General features: G+C 40.9%; 1 protein-coding gene across 2 annotated transcripts in view; it reads right to left on the bottom strand.

Moving 5' to 3' along the window:
* Window positions 1–14,190, bottom strand: part of GPR63 (G protein-coupled receptor 63) — a 66,133-nt gene extending 51,943 nt beyond the window's left edge. Inside the window, exon 1 of one of the 2 annotated variants that reach the window (XM_043890037.1) lies at window positions 13,723–14,190. The gene's annotated coding sequence lies outside the window, so the exon portion shown is untranslated. Of the gene's footprint in view, window positions 1–10,421; window positions 10,805–13,722 lie in introns of those variants that run through there. The other variant, XM_043890039.1, reaches the window with a different exon arrangement.
* Between the last annotated feature and the right edge of the window lie 770 nt (window positions 14,191–14,960).

Raw genomic sequence — 14,960 nt, 5'->3', positions numbered from 1 at the left:
AACATGAAAGGACCTAGAGATGATCATCTAAGTGAAGCGAATCAGAAAAAGACAAATACCATAGGATATCACTTTACGTAGAATCTAAAATATTATTCAAATGAACTTATTTATGAAATAGAAACAGACACACACATAGAGTAGATACTTGTGGTTGCCAAGAAGGAGGGGGGCGGCAGCGTAGGGATGGATGGAGAGTTTGAGGTTAGCAGATGCAAACTATTATACGTAGGATGGATAAACAACAAGGTTCTACTGTATAGCACAAGGAATTATAGTCAATATCCCGTGATAAACTATAATGGAAAACACATGAAAAGAATGTATATATATGTATAACTGAACCACTCTTCTGTACAGCAGAAATTAACACAACATTGTAAATCAATACACCAACAGTATAAATCTATACATCAATAAAAAGTAACAGTTTTTAGAATGTCCCTCATCCTTTGCTCAAGTGTGCTGTTATTATGCAAGAAATGTACTCTGATCAGTAAAGGGCATAAGAAACATGAGAAGAACAGAATTTTGTTATCCTTCAATGTGCAAAATTTAAATACGGTAATCTATCATCACTACTTTTAAAAGCACCCCACATTTCTTCCAATATTACCTACTAATTTAAAAAAACAGTGCCTATCTTTTCACATTACTCTCTAGATCACTTTTCTGGTTCCCACAAACATCTCTTGGGAATCAATGAAATTTTAAAAAGCTGCTAATTATTGTTTGCTTTCAGGCTGTTCCACAAAAGCTTTATTTTTTTCATCCAGCTTCACAGTTACCTGAATTTCTGGGTACAGCTCAGCTTGCCACTCCACTTTTGAAAACTGTTTCTATAACCCATCTGACCCTACACAGCTATCTATATGATGATTAGACATTTAATTTTTCTTTAATAGTCACATGGCACAACAAAAGTTTCCAAGGCCTTATGTTATCTAATTAAAACTAAGTGTTTCCACCATCATAAATATTTCTTCTAAAAATGCGGCTACTCTCTTCTCCACTTCCCTGAACAACATGTGATTCTGGCATGTCCTTTGGAGGGAATCAAAACTCAGGGTAAAAATAAGTTTTTATTGAGTACTTTCAAGTCCTTCCTCCAGACGCCCACTGTGCCCAGCTCAGCAGGGCTCACGGTGTCTGGTTACTGTTCATTTGCCATGTGTCACTGGGCAGGTTACTTACTCTCATTTTCTCAGGTCCTCCTCAGAAAGATGACCAAGGGGTACCTTAGTTGCTAAGGCTGCAGTGGGGCCTTGTTAAATGAAACAGCACATGTAAAGTGGCAGCACAGAGTCGGCTCCCAGTTCTCACAAGCTAGGAGTCCTACTCAGAAAGGAAAACCACGTTCTCCCCAACACCAGCACTTCAGTGACACGGAGCATTCTCTCCCTCACCCTCGGAAATGACTATTTTCCGTACGTTAAAGTGTTAGTCGCTCAGTAGTGTCTGACTCTTTCTGACCCCATTGGACTGTAGCCCACCAAGCTCCTCTGTCCATGGAATTTCCCAGGAAAGAATACTGGAGTGGGTTACCATCCCCTTCTCCAGGGGATCTTCCCTACCCAGTGATCGAACCCAGGTCTCCTGCATTTCAGGCAGATTTCTTACCACCTGAGCCACCAGGAAAGTCAACCGTCTGCCACGCAAACTGAACTTAAACGTGTTTTTCACCTCAAGATTCTACACTGTGATTTTGACACAATACCTTTGGTTCTCTTCCTCTGACCATCTTCACTCCAGCTTCTGCCTCATTTATTTCAGAGAAGTGACCTCAAAGTCTCTTTTCAGAACAAAAGAGATACAGTTTTCCTGTCATTGCTTCAAATCTGGTGGAAGTCTGTATATTCCTTCCTACACCCAGAAACAGTCCACTACCACCATGCCCAGTTTACTCCTCCACCTCCAAATGCAACTACAGTATGGCTTTCTTGTTTTTCAGAACACCACTTTTTGTTGCTGACTATGACTACCCCTGAGATGCAGCCAAGTCAATTCAACAAAAATGTTTGGGGCATCGACCATGTGCCAGGCAGTGTGCTACTTGTTGGAGATTCATGGACATGCTATCAAAAACAAATAGGGGACATATACACTTACACTATGGTCTCCTCTTTACACTTACGCTACGGTCTCCTCCAAGCATCATCTCTTGGTATAAGACAGAGTTTTAAGATTCCCTATCCCCACCACCTTAGTATCCCACCCACTTTGGCATCAATTAGACCAACTCCTCTGATGGTATAATAGAAATGTCACAGAATGTGGACCTGGAACACCTTAATATCACCAGATACTTCCAATAACCTCTTGAGTATATACTTGTATATCTAATAATCAAACATTAATCTATATCTTACTTTTATCAGTTCAGTTCAGTTCAGTCACTCAGTCATGTGTGACTCTTTGCAACCCCATGGAACTGCAGCACTCCAGGCTTCCCTGTCCATCACCAACTCCCAGAGCTTGCTCAAACTCATGTCCATCGAGTTGGTGATGCCATCCAACCATCTCATCCTCTGTTGTCCCCTTCTTCTCCTGTCTTCAATCTTTCCCAGCATCACCATCTTTTCCAGTGAGTCAGTTCTTTGCATCAGGTGGCCAAAGTACTGGGGCTTCAGCTTTAGCATCAGTCCTTCCAATGAATAGTCAGGACTGATTTCCTTTAGGATGGGTTGGTTTGATATCCTTGCAGTCCAAGGGACTCTCAACAGCCTTCTCCAACACCACAGTTCAAAAGTATCAATCTTACTTTTATGTATAACTTTAAAAAGATGCTAAAATCCTTGGTCCCTTGGCCCTATGAACATAATTAATACCTAGCAAATTCCAATAATCAATGTGAGGGAAAATATGGAGTTACTAAACATTTTCCTAAGTGGGAAGCTGGAAAACAGTGCAAGAGAAACAACACAGAGCAAAAGATCATTTTGCTCTTGGCATGCCATTTCAAAATAGGATCACTGAAGAGCAAAGCTGACTCATCCTCAGAGATAATGGCAATTCTCTTTTGACCTTGATTCACTGACATGATCAAAGTAATTTGTTTAACTTGGGAAGACTCTGAAAAATCTAAAGGTCATACTTCAAATTCTTGGAGCTCAAAATCTATGAAGACTTTAGTTTTAATATTTGAAGTGGCCACCAAATAAAGACAAAGGAAAAGTCGACAGAATCATCATATACCAACTAAAATTATCTCACTTGCACATCTTAACATCCACCTGATACTCAGCCTTTCAGCATGCTATTCATGTTACAAATCTTTGACATATACTTTTCAACTTAACATATACTCTTTACATTCATTCCCGTCCTTGAACAAATCATTATTAAGCATCTGCTGTCCACCAGTTTCTGATGAAGCACAGCATACAATGAAAAACAACAGGTATATCTCATCTCACATGACTCCCAAGTCTAGTGGGAAGACTCAGTGTGATTGTTAGCTTTATATGTTAACCTCACTAGGACACAGGGCACCTGGATTAAACATTATTTCTGGGTGCGTCTGTGGTGCTGCTCCAGATTAAACTGGAATTTGGATTATTAGATTGAGGAAAATACACTGCCCTCCCCACAGTGAGTAGATATCACTCAGTCCATTGAAGGCCTGAATAAATTAAAAAGGTCGAGAAGCGGGGATTCGAACTCTGCTTGTTGGAGCTGGGACTTCAAGCATCTCCCTTCAACTGGTAGTTACACCAGCATCCCTCAGGCGCTCAGAACTACACCATCAGCCTTCTTGTATCTCCAGCCTGTAGGTGGCCAACCATGGGACTTCTCAGTCTCCATAATCACGTGAACCAACTCCTTGTAATAAATCAAATATACCTCATATCGGTTCTATTTCTCTGGAGAACACTGACTCATACCAAACAGACAAAAACAAAACAAACAAACAAACAAAAACAAAGTAACCACAGGATTATACCTTGTTGCCTGTGCTGTAAGATGAGGGTGCCCCAAGAGTAGAAAACAGAAAATATTACTTCTCATTTATTTGTCCATATTTTCTTCCAACATTCTCTAATGTTATGTCCTTTGATAGTATGATATTACATACTAGCACAAATGCAAAAGTACTTGGCTAAAGACTAGTACAGGCCTGTGTGTGTGTGCTAAGTCGCTTCAGACCTTTCTGACTCTTTGAGACCCCATGGACTGTAGCCCGCCAGGCTCCTCTGTCCATGGGATTCTCCAGGCAAGAACACTGGAGTGGGTTGCCATGCCCTCCTCCAGGGGATCTTTCCAACCCAGGGATCGAACCCGGGTCTCCTATGCCTACCTTGCTTTACTTTGCTTTATTGTGCTTTGCAGATATTGCATCTTTTACAAATCGAAGGAAGTCTATCTACTGCTGCCATTTTTCCAACAGTATCTGCTCACTTCATGTCTGCCACGTTTTGGTAATTTTTGCAATATTTCTGTTTTTTTACTTATATAATTATATATATTATCATGTATATTCATTATGGTGATCTGTGATCAGTGACCTTTGGTGCTACTACTCTGACTCACTGAAGGCTCAGATGATGGTTAACATCTTTTAGCAATAGAGTATTTTTTAATTAAGTTAAGCACATTGTTTTTTAGACATCATGCTATTGTACACTTAACAGACGACAGTGTAGCATAAACATAACTTTTATATGCACTGGCTAACCAAAAATCCCATGACTCGATTTACTATATTAATAATATTCACTTAATTGCAGTGGTCTAGAACCAAGTCTGCAATACTTCTGAGATATGCCTATATATTTTGATTTTGAAGTTATAGTTTATTTTTTATTCTGCTTTATTTATTTTGAAGGGTGGGATAAAGTAGGTAACAGGGTAAGAAGTAAAAGAAAATAAATGAAGACTAAAAGCAGGAAGATTTCACTACAAGAATAAAATTTTACTAAATGCATGTGGTCCTCAAAAAGTCTTCTAAAACCAAATTGTTCACAAATAATTTTAAATTCCAGAAAATGTTTCTTGAAACCTCGATAGCCAAAGGATTCTCCACTAAATTCTTTCATGAATAAAGGAAGGAGTTCATGAATAAAATAGTTATCTCCTTTAACACAACTTTATTTCCATTATTTCTAAATTTTAATTTTCAATCAAGTTTGCTGTGTGTCCAACAACAGGGAAGCATTGATCTAAGTAAAAATGGTTACATAATTGTCATTCTAAATTCAAAGTACTGCAAATCCCCTCCCAACACCTACTATGCTCCCTCCCTACCAGAAAAATCATGCCTTAGCAAAGAACATTTTTAAAGAAAATCTGGAATGCTCACTTTGAACCTTTAGAAATAAAATAATAAAGTTGATAAAATACCAGTATTCTAAACATGAAAGAACAATTCCTCATCGTGCATCACAAAATCACAAGGGAGAATGAATTTGGGGTTCGGTGGTGATGCTATCTGTTGCTGGGTTCCCCACTGGTAGCGCCCCAATTCTAAGTCCTCTGGCCCACCACTCGAACACCAAAGCATCAGTAAAGCTTTGCAAGTTCACAAAGTGTTGATTCAACTGACACATGGGAGTTAAGACCAAGGAACCATAGGGAATTCACTTACCCAAAGTCAACTGTACACGTAATCATGAGAATTACAATTCCTAGATTTCCTCTTAAACAAAAAAGTGAGAAAAAAAACCACTAAATACTGCTGTGTAAGCATCACTGTCTATACTTATGTGGAGTTCTTCCGGTTTTATTATACTTCACTCATGCCTGGTTCTCGTTGGATTTCTTCTACCAGATGTGGCCTATGAGAGTGATATTTGAAAGTGGTGTATGAGTGTGCCTATGTGTATATGAGTACACACATGCACATGTGTGCTCAGTTATGTTCGACTCTGCAACCCCATAGACTGTAGCCCACCAGGCTCCTCTGTCCATGGAGTTTTTCAGGCAAGAATACTGGAGTGGGTTGCCATTTCCTACTCCAGGGGATCTTCCCAACCCAGGGATCGAACCCATGTCTCTTACTTCTCCTGTATTGGCAGGCGGATTCTTTACAGCTGCGCCATGCAGGTGAACTCAATACAGATTTCATAATGGCAAGAACCACTGCCCTAGAATGGTGCAAATATAGAGTTTATCTGATGGCTAATGAAACAAACATGAAAGTTCCTCTTATATGCAGAATACTGATTATGTTGGAACTGAACAGAATAAGAATTTAACATAGACACTGGAAGGGACAGCATTCAATGCAGTGATCACTCCAAGTCTCAAGTTTTGTATTAGACAAACAGAAAATTTCCTTTCTACAAGGGCCACAAAGCAAATGGATGCTTTATGTTATGCAATGAGGCTTTTCACGTGAGTCTTCCCTGTCTATCCACTTTAAAAAAAAATTACCTGAAGGATCTTTTCCTAAAATTGTATTCCAACCTAGAATCCAGATAAGAGCAAAGACCTCACCAGAATGAGATTCTGTTATACAAGCCTCAGAGATCATTTCTATTCTGCTGAGTCCTTATGCAAGACAAGAGAAATTAGTAGGATGAAAAGATTTTAAAACTTGGAATGCAAAAGAAAAGTTATATCATAAAAGGAACACAGAAAATACTAAAAGCTTAGTTTTATGATCTGATGAATGAAATAATTACCCAAGGGTAATCATGTTTATTACTTCAGTGGTTTTTTTTTTTCAGTTGTTTTTGTATTTGACTTCACTTTGCCACTGTATCTAAGTTTTTATAGCTAACCCACAGCAACTGAGTACTAAGAAATATAAATGCTGAGGTTCTCAAACTCTTTTATTTTTTATTAATAACTGTTCATTACAACCAAAGATGCATCCACATATCTATACCACAAAGAGTTAAAGGGAAAAGTTGAGTATAATAACAATACATAACAATAACTCATCTAAACAAAAAATTTATTCTGAAATGCTAAAACAGGTAAGCACCCAGGAGGTAAAGAAACTGCCTGCAATGCTGGAGACCTGGGTTAGGAAGATCCCCTGGAGAAGGAAATAGCAACCCACTCCAGTATTCTTGCCTGGAGAATCCCATAGACAGAGGAGCCTGGCGGGCTACAGTCCGTGCAGCCGCAAAGAGTTGGACACAACCAAACAACTAGCACTAAAAAGGGGACAGAGACGCTCGGCGGGACTTAGAAAGAGGAGGGAAGGACACGGTCTCCACACAGGAGAGGGGACACGGTCTCCACACAGGAGAGGAGACACTGTCTGAAAAAAGAACAGCTGACCCAGAAAACATGTTTGGGAGTGTGTGTGTGTGTGTGTGTGTGTATTTTCTGTTTCCTTTTTACAGCCAGAACTAAATTCTAAAAATAAAAAATGTACATGAAAATACAAACGCCATTCTGCCATCATTAGGGTCATGTCTGACAGCTAAAGATAACTTCAGTCATAAAAATGAAGAAGAGAATTTCTCTCTACATTAAACTATCAATCCATGAGTTTTTCACACAAGTCCTTTTCTTAGCTTTTGCCCATTTTATATCCTTTAGATTGTTCCCAGGAGTGACTATGTTTTTGTGGTAGGCAGAGGGACACTTATCTGATTTCAAAAGGTAATTTCTGGCTATGATGAAGTTCTGTATTACTGACAGGGAGCAAGAAAGAGATAAATAAATAAAATACAGATATAGAGCTATAAACACACAGAGGACATTAAGAGTCGAGCTGTTGGCAGCAAAGGGCAGAAAATAGAATCATTAAATCTTAGGGATGGCTACATAGGAAACAATATTTAATTACTCTACCATACAGCAACTATGGATATATCAGTGTACACGGCCAGGAGTTCAGATGGTAACATAGTAAGGACACTGAAAGTGAAGAGAGGTACGTCTTTGGTGGTGCAGTGGCTAAAAATCTGTGCCCCCAACATAGGGGACCTGAGTTCGATTCCTGGTCAGAGAACTAAATCCCATGTGGTACAATGAAGAGTGAAGATCCTGCATGCCACAGCTAAGACCTAGCATGGTCAAACAAATATGTTTTTAAAACTTTTTTTAAGAATAAGAGAGAACTCTCAGGGCACGCTATCAACTGCTATTCCTGTTTAGGTGGAAATAGCATTTATAGCTATAACTGGGCACTATTGGATGGTTTGGTGTTGAGGCTGAACCTTATAGCTGAGTTTCTGTAAATATTATACCTAGCATTATTTACTTTGGATAAAGCCCTAGTCAGTCAGGTCTGAGTTCAAATGCAATCTGACTTGAGTCTTTCATATTATACTAAACAAAAAGACCGTAGAAGGTAATCAAGGAAAGCTATGATGAACTCTACAGATTTTATATCGGGACTAATAAAATGCCTTGAGGTCAATGAAAAACATCAGTGCCCTTTATCCCTATCCCAAAATTCTACTTCTAGGGTTTTACTCAAAGGGAATAACCATAAATATATACAAAAACTAAGCTTTAAGACATTTACTGCTATATATCAGCAATTTAAAAAAAGGAAAAACTGCCTGATATTATAGCATATCTCCAATGAAATATGATACAGCCACAGAACAAAATACTATTTAGTATTCAAAAAACATGTTACAGAAGATGATTCTATGATATGGGATGTGATTCATCTTTGTATGAAAGTTTAAAAGAAACAAAATAGTAAGTAAAGTATCATTTTAAGAAAATGAAAGTTTTTCTTTATGCACATAAAATATATATGTAATGTTAATATAATATATATAATGTTAATATATATAATGTAATGCTTCTTTTCCTTTTTTGGCCTGCCTGGATTTTCTAAATTTTTCATGCATATGAATAAAGAATAAAGTTTTGAAACCTTACAAGAGCAACTATACATGAAATACAGACACAAAAAATGAGAAGTGACTAACATCACTGCACTTTTAAGTAGAAGTAAATTCAACCAAGGCCTATTAAGGAAGATGGAGGAAACTTCAATTCAAAACTCATAATGTATCATTAAAGAACTCAATAAAAAAGAAGGGAAAACATTTGGAAAGTGCTGGGAACAAGCTCAGAGTCTTAAAAGCTAGTGCTGAACAGTGTGAAACTTTAGAAATGGAAGGTTAATCAAAAATGAAGACACCATATTTCATTTATAGCCTGGAGGAAATGGAAAAAATAAGCTAAAAGGATGGCAAGTTGATTTTATTAGAAGTACACACTCAGGCAAATATTTTTTGCTCTGGAAGGCAATAGATGCTATGCCTGGAATTAGCCCCTTTTCATTTCAACTCTCTTTGAATCTATAGCTTCCCAGGATCTCATCTTAGATCAGCAGCAGACACTCTCAGCCAGAAACCGTAATGAACACCTGGTACACACGTTAACTTATTCTTAGGTAACTCTGAGCTGAAACCCTTATTTTGATTGAAACTTCAAGCATCTTTAAATGCCTGCAAATGTTCTTTCTCTAAAATTACCTATGCATTTGTTTTTGCTTAAAAAAAAAAAAGGAAGAGGTGAAAACGCCTTCCTTTGGAAAGTAAGAGCTAAATACAGAATCCAATCATGTCACTTCTGCACTCCCTCCCCAAAGCAAATCCTTAAACATTTTCATGTTTAAAAAAAAAAATTGTGTAACGTATTTTAAAATGCTTTAATGAAGGGGCTTCCCTGGTGGTCCAGTGATTAAGAATCCCTCTTCTAATAAAGGGGACGCAGATTCAATCCCTGGTCTGGGAATTAAGATCCCACTTGCCCCACGGCAACGAAACCTACCTACTGCAACTACTAATAGAAGATCCAGCACAGCCCAAAAGGAAAAAAAAAAAGCAGCTTTAATGATATAGACTGGGCTCCATCAATTGATAGAAAAGAAGTTAATCAAGAGGCTTCAGTCAAAAACCAAAGGTACCTAAAGCTTATGACTACAATGACATATGAGGGTTTCAAATGATTAAGAATCAATTAATATATATGCTAGGTGACTGGCACAGTGGGGATGTTTTTAATCAAAGTTGGGCCTGGGAGGTTTATCACTCAAAGGAAATACTGTTAATAATAGTGTCATTATTAATTTCAATAGAGTGACCACTAGATGATCCTCCTAACTGCAAATATACACTCTTTTGCCCAGGACTTGAAAGCTCTGTTAAAATCCAACCTTCTCAAACCTTCATTACATTCTGAATGAACATGAATGAGCTTCCTAGTATATTAAGCTATTTCATGCTTGAGTTTTCTGAATCTACTATACAGAAATGGGGACAAAAGTACTTTTATTAATAATACCAATCCTGTCCATATTTACTGGCACAGAGGCTAAAAGGCACTTTATCCTAAGTGTCAAACTCAAAGAGTGAAACAGCTTGCTGTCAGCTTCAAAAACCATTTTTCACAAGCATGGCACACTGCCTAAAGCCAACTAAACACTAAAGCATGTTGGGCTACCCACACTGCAAATTATTTGGAATGTTCTCCACATTTTGTGGTTGCAAAAGTACCTATTTTGTGGATCATCCAGTTCAAATCAGGGCCGCGTCTGACCTTAAACAGAGAATTCCCAGGAAACTGAAACTGTAATGGAACAAGATCCCATCATTCTGAAAGTCTGTGATCTCACAGGTGTAGTCAAACATTTCAAGTGTTATTTTTTAAGCTGAAAAGACACAAAATAAACTCTGTGAAACACAGCACTGTCCATTTCAAGTAAACACTAAGAGCTCATTCTTAAATATACACATCGCTGCTGCTGAGTCACGGCGGTCATGTCCGACTCTGTGCGACCCCATAGACGGCACCCACCAGGCTCCTGTCCCTGGAATTCTCCAGGCAAGAACACTGGAGTGGGTTGCCATTTCCTCCTCCAGTGCATGAAAGTGAAAAGTGAAAGTGAAGTCACTCAGTCGTGTCTAACTCTTCACGACCCCAGAGACTGTAGCCTACCAGGCTCCTCCGTCCATGGGATTTCCCAGGCAAGAGTACTGGAGTGGGTTGCCATTGCCTTCTCTGATACACATCACAGTAGCAAAAAAAAATAAGGAAAAAGAAGAAAATGCCACAAGCAACAAAGTAAAGGACATTTGCAGCAAATATAAACTTATTCCTGGTAAATGCCCAGCAAATGAAAAAAATGTCTAAAAAATAATTTCATTTCTAATTTTCATACATATGCTGAGATGTAGCAGCTTCAACTGTGGAACATGATAAGAAATATTCCAAGGTTTTGCTTACTGAGATAGGAGCTCTGTATCAAATGTATTATTTTCCCAGGTAAAAATGGGTATCTCTCTCATATCAAATACTCAAGATATCATTTCACAAACGAGAGCACCAAAACTGACCCAAGGTTTATCTCCCATGCCATTGAGGTCTACTCTCCAAGTCCCAGACCAACAGGGAATGCTTGAAAGTAATTAGAAGAAGAAAACGCTATATTGACAAGCTAAATTTTGCCAGGATTCCTCTACTGAAGATAAATTACTGAAGCTTAAGAAAAGCCTGATTCAATCAACCAATTGTATGATAACTCAGTCCATTTTAAAAATATGGAATTAAGACCACTGGAATATGGCTCCCTGGCTCAAGCCTGGTGTGAGAACGTGCTGGAAAACACAGTATCTTTTAACTTATCTGATACTGATGAAATTGCTAAAGTCAGTGACAAGCCCTAGCAAGAAACATGTTCAGTTTCTGATCTTTTAGATCTGCTATTCTTAGTGCAGGAGTATTACTGAGTCCCTGAACAGTTTACCCTCTTATAGATATACAGAGATACAGAAATATATGAATACCCACATCTACAGAAAGATATGAATTTTGTGATATGTATATGTGATACATATGTGAATATATGTTTAGTTTCAAAAAGAATTATTCACAAAATCATCATCTCAATCAAATAAATCTTATACCAAATCTCAAGGTACTAATATTAATTCACACAGTTCTAGGAAATAAGTCACATCCACCTTAGAATCCCCAATTCTTTCTGAATGCAGTATTTTCTTGCCTGGAGTCCAGAAAACTTAAGGCAAAATAGTAACTGCAGTGTGGGTTTTAAGTATGTGACTTTTTCTAAGCAAATTTTTTTCCAAGAATGCTCAGTTTGCTACAAATTTTCAGAAAATGCTTGAGAAGAAGAGTTCTTTTTTTAAGGTTTTAACATATTTGACAGCAGAGTGACAAAACTGTGCTCAGAAATGAAAATCTATATCCCAAACAAAAAACTATCATATTAAAGTTTATTCTAGAATGATTTTCTTTCAAAACTTCCCCACTACAAGTAAGTTGTCTCCTACCATACCCCCTGTCTATTTCCATAGCACATTTTTCCACACACAAGTTACATGTAAAGCATTTACCTGAGAATTTAAAATACTTCATGACACTTTTCTTTAAAGCTTCCACATCCTATTATTTTTCAAAATAATCTGGATATAATCAATTACATCACTAAAATCTGGCTATTTGACACTTCACAAAGCATAAGGACTTGCCATCAGCACCGGTGATCTGCATGTGACATGGGATTTACAGAACGTGAGTGAAGACAGAAACAGGGATAGACAGGTGTGGAAGAGAACTGGCAATGTGAGAAAATGGGCTTCCTTTACCCACAGGATACATGGAAAAAGAAAACTTAGCCATTTGGGCAGTAAATGAACTTATATATTAGGTTTCATCACATAATTACATCTATTACATACCTTACCGAAGAGTAAAATTGCCTGAAGCAAGAAGGATTATGCAAGAAATATGAGGTTTTACTTAAGATTCTTAGAAATACTACTCCTAAAATTAGTTGGAGTCTTCTTAATTATATTTAATTATAATATATAATTATATTAATATATTAATTTATCTTAAAAAGATATAATGAAAACCAAATTCACCAATAAACAGAAAATCCTTCTTTAACAAAACATGCTTAAAACCTCATCTCACCACCGAAAAACAAAAAGAAAAAATACTGCTTCCTACTACAGGGATACCTGCCTTTCCTAAGTGTTAAGATCAAGACTAAATATTTCATGAGGACTAAAAAGATCACTTGGAACATTTCAGTCAGCCTTGGGGGTAAATTTCATAAAAATGCATTGTTGGGTTTTGTCGTTTTGTTTGCTTGTTTATTTCGGCACCCTAATCCTCCAGGATTTAAAAAAAAAAAAATTTTTTTCCCAAAAGGGGCGGAGAAATGAGGACTAAAATCTATGCAATGCTGAAGCCCGATCAAGGCTGAGAGACGGACCACAGCGCCGAGAGCTCACCCACATGTAATAGGCGATCTCTCCGAACTGCTGGAGCTGGAAGGAGTCCTCCGACTCAGGCAAACCAGGTGGACTGCATCCCTAAGGAGTGAGGAGCCCGCAGTGTAAAAGTTCAGGAGGATTCCATCCCCTTCCTCTCACTCCCAGCACTTCGCAGCATCTCGAGGGGAGAGCCGGGCAGAGACAAACCCGGCACCGGGTGCCGACCTGCAGCCGAGCGCTTTCCTCGAAGGCCTCACGGCTCAGGCGGGCAGGGGCCGGGGCAGGGGGCGTTGGGAGGGGAGGCGAGGCGGGGCCCGGGGCCACCGAGTCCGGGCCGGGCCCCACCGAGTGGCGCCGGCTGCCGAAACCCCTCGAGTCCAGCTGTAAAATCCTTCCCGAAAACCCAAGCTCCTCCGGCACAACTTCGGTCTCACCGACCTCGTCCCCCGCCTCACACTCCGCCCGACCCCACAGCCCTTCCCACCGCGGCGAATCGAAGCGCTGCCCGCGGACGGCTACCTGCCCCCGGGGGGCCGGGGACCCCGCGCCTCACCTCGTACGAAGGGCTGCGCGCGGGCGCCTGCAGGAGAGCCCGGGGAGCATGGCCCCAGCCAGTCCCTCCCGGAACTTTCCTGACATAGCACTTCTGTCCCCGGCTGCAGAAAACGACGCTTCGAGGCGGAGGAGGAGGAGGCGGCGAGGGTGGCGGCAGCCGCGGCGGCAGCGGGAGCAGAAAGTGAGGAGCATCGCGGAGAGCGCCGCCGCCTAGCGCTCCGCCGAGGGGCTCCCGCCCCCGGGGTAGCCGAGCTCCCTCTTAAAGGCGCCCGCCGCGTTTTAGGCCGGCGGCCGGGGGAGGGGGCAGGGGAAGGCGGGAGGACCCGCCGAGGCGCCGAGGGCCGCCGCCGCTCTCCGCCGGGTCCGCTAGCCGCTCCGCCTGGGCAGAAATAGGGCAAGTGCTGGGACCCGGCACCGGCCGATTGCCCCCGCCGTTGGCTGGCGCCCCACGGCTGTGTTGGAACTTCACCCCTTCTCCGAACCGCTCCCATCCTTTTTGGGGGTCCTGCCTTCCCGCCCCCTCCGCGGCGCCGCGCCCACCTACGCCCCCAAAGCCCATGCGCGCCGCTGGCGACTGCCCATTGGAATTGCGTTTCGTCCTGTGTTGCCTGCTTTTTCTTCCTCTGTCGCCAACAGAGCGATGAGAGTCTCACCCCAGCCCTGGGAGCGCAGGAGGCTGAAATTACTAAAGATTTCAGGGGCCCCTAGACTGACCCCTGAAGGTGCCACTACTGTGAGGCATGAGAGACTTGCTAAATGCCCTGCTTTCCGATGTGCGCTGTTTCGTCCAATAGTCAGTAGCCAGGTGGCCTCCCACTGGACTTCTTGAACCACTGGCTTTTTCGCTTTACAGCAAAGACTGGCTGTAAAGATCACCCAACTGAATTCTTGGCAGGCCCCTCAGAAAAGACATCACCTTAAGATCGAAATGATTCTGGCGATGCTGCTTTCAAGTGACAAGTGATACTGTTTTCCCAGGTCTCACCCACATTTGTGATCACTGCTAAGAGCAAAATGGAACGTGCGCAGCGTGGGGATGCCCAGAGCCACAGCATCAGCAGCTCTCAATGCCCCAGGCAGCGACCCCAGAAACAGTGGGTGTGGGCAGCAGAGCGCTTGTCTTCCACCTCTTGGCGCCAACTCTTGCTGCTTCTTCAAACTGTGAGGCCTGAGCCCAGGGTTTGTGTCGTTTGTACCCTGCAGTGTCCTCTGGCTGAGGTGGCCGCGGGCAGGCAA

The sequence above is a fragment of the Cervus elaphus genome, chromosome 28, assembly GCF_910594005.1.
Source record: "Cervus elaphus chromosome 28, mCerEla1.1, whole genome shotgun sequence".
Taxonomy (NCBI): Eukaryota; Metazoa; Chordata; class Mammalia; order Artiodactyla; family Cervidae; genus Cervus; species Cervus elaphus.
The sequence above is the reverse complement of the archived record's forward strand: the minus strand, read 5'-3'. Positions and strand labels throughout refer to the sequence as shown.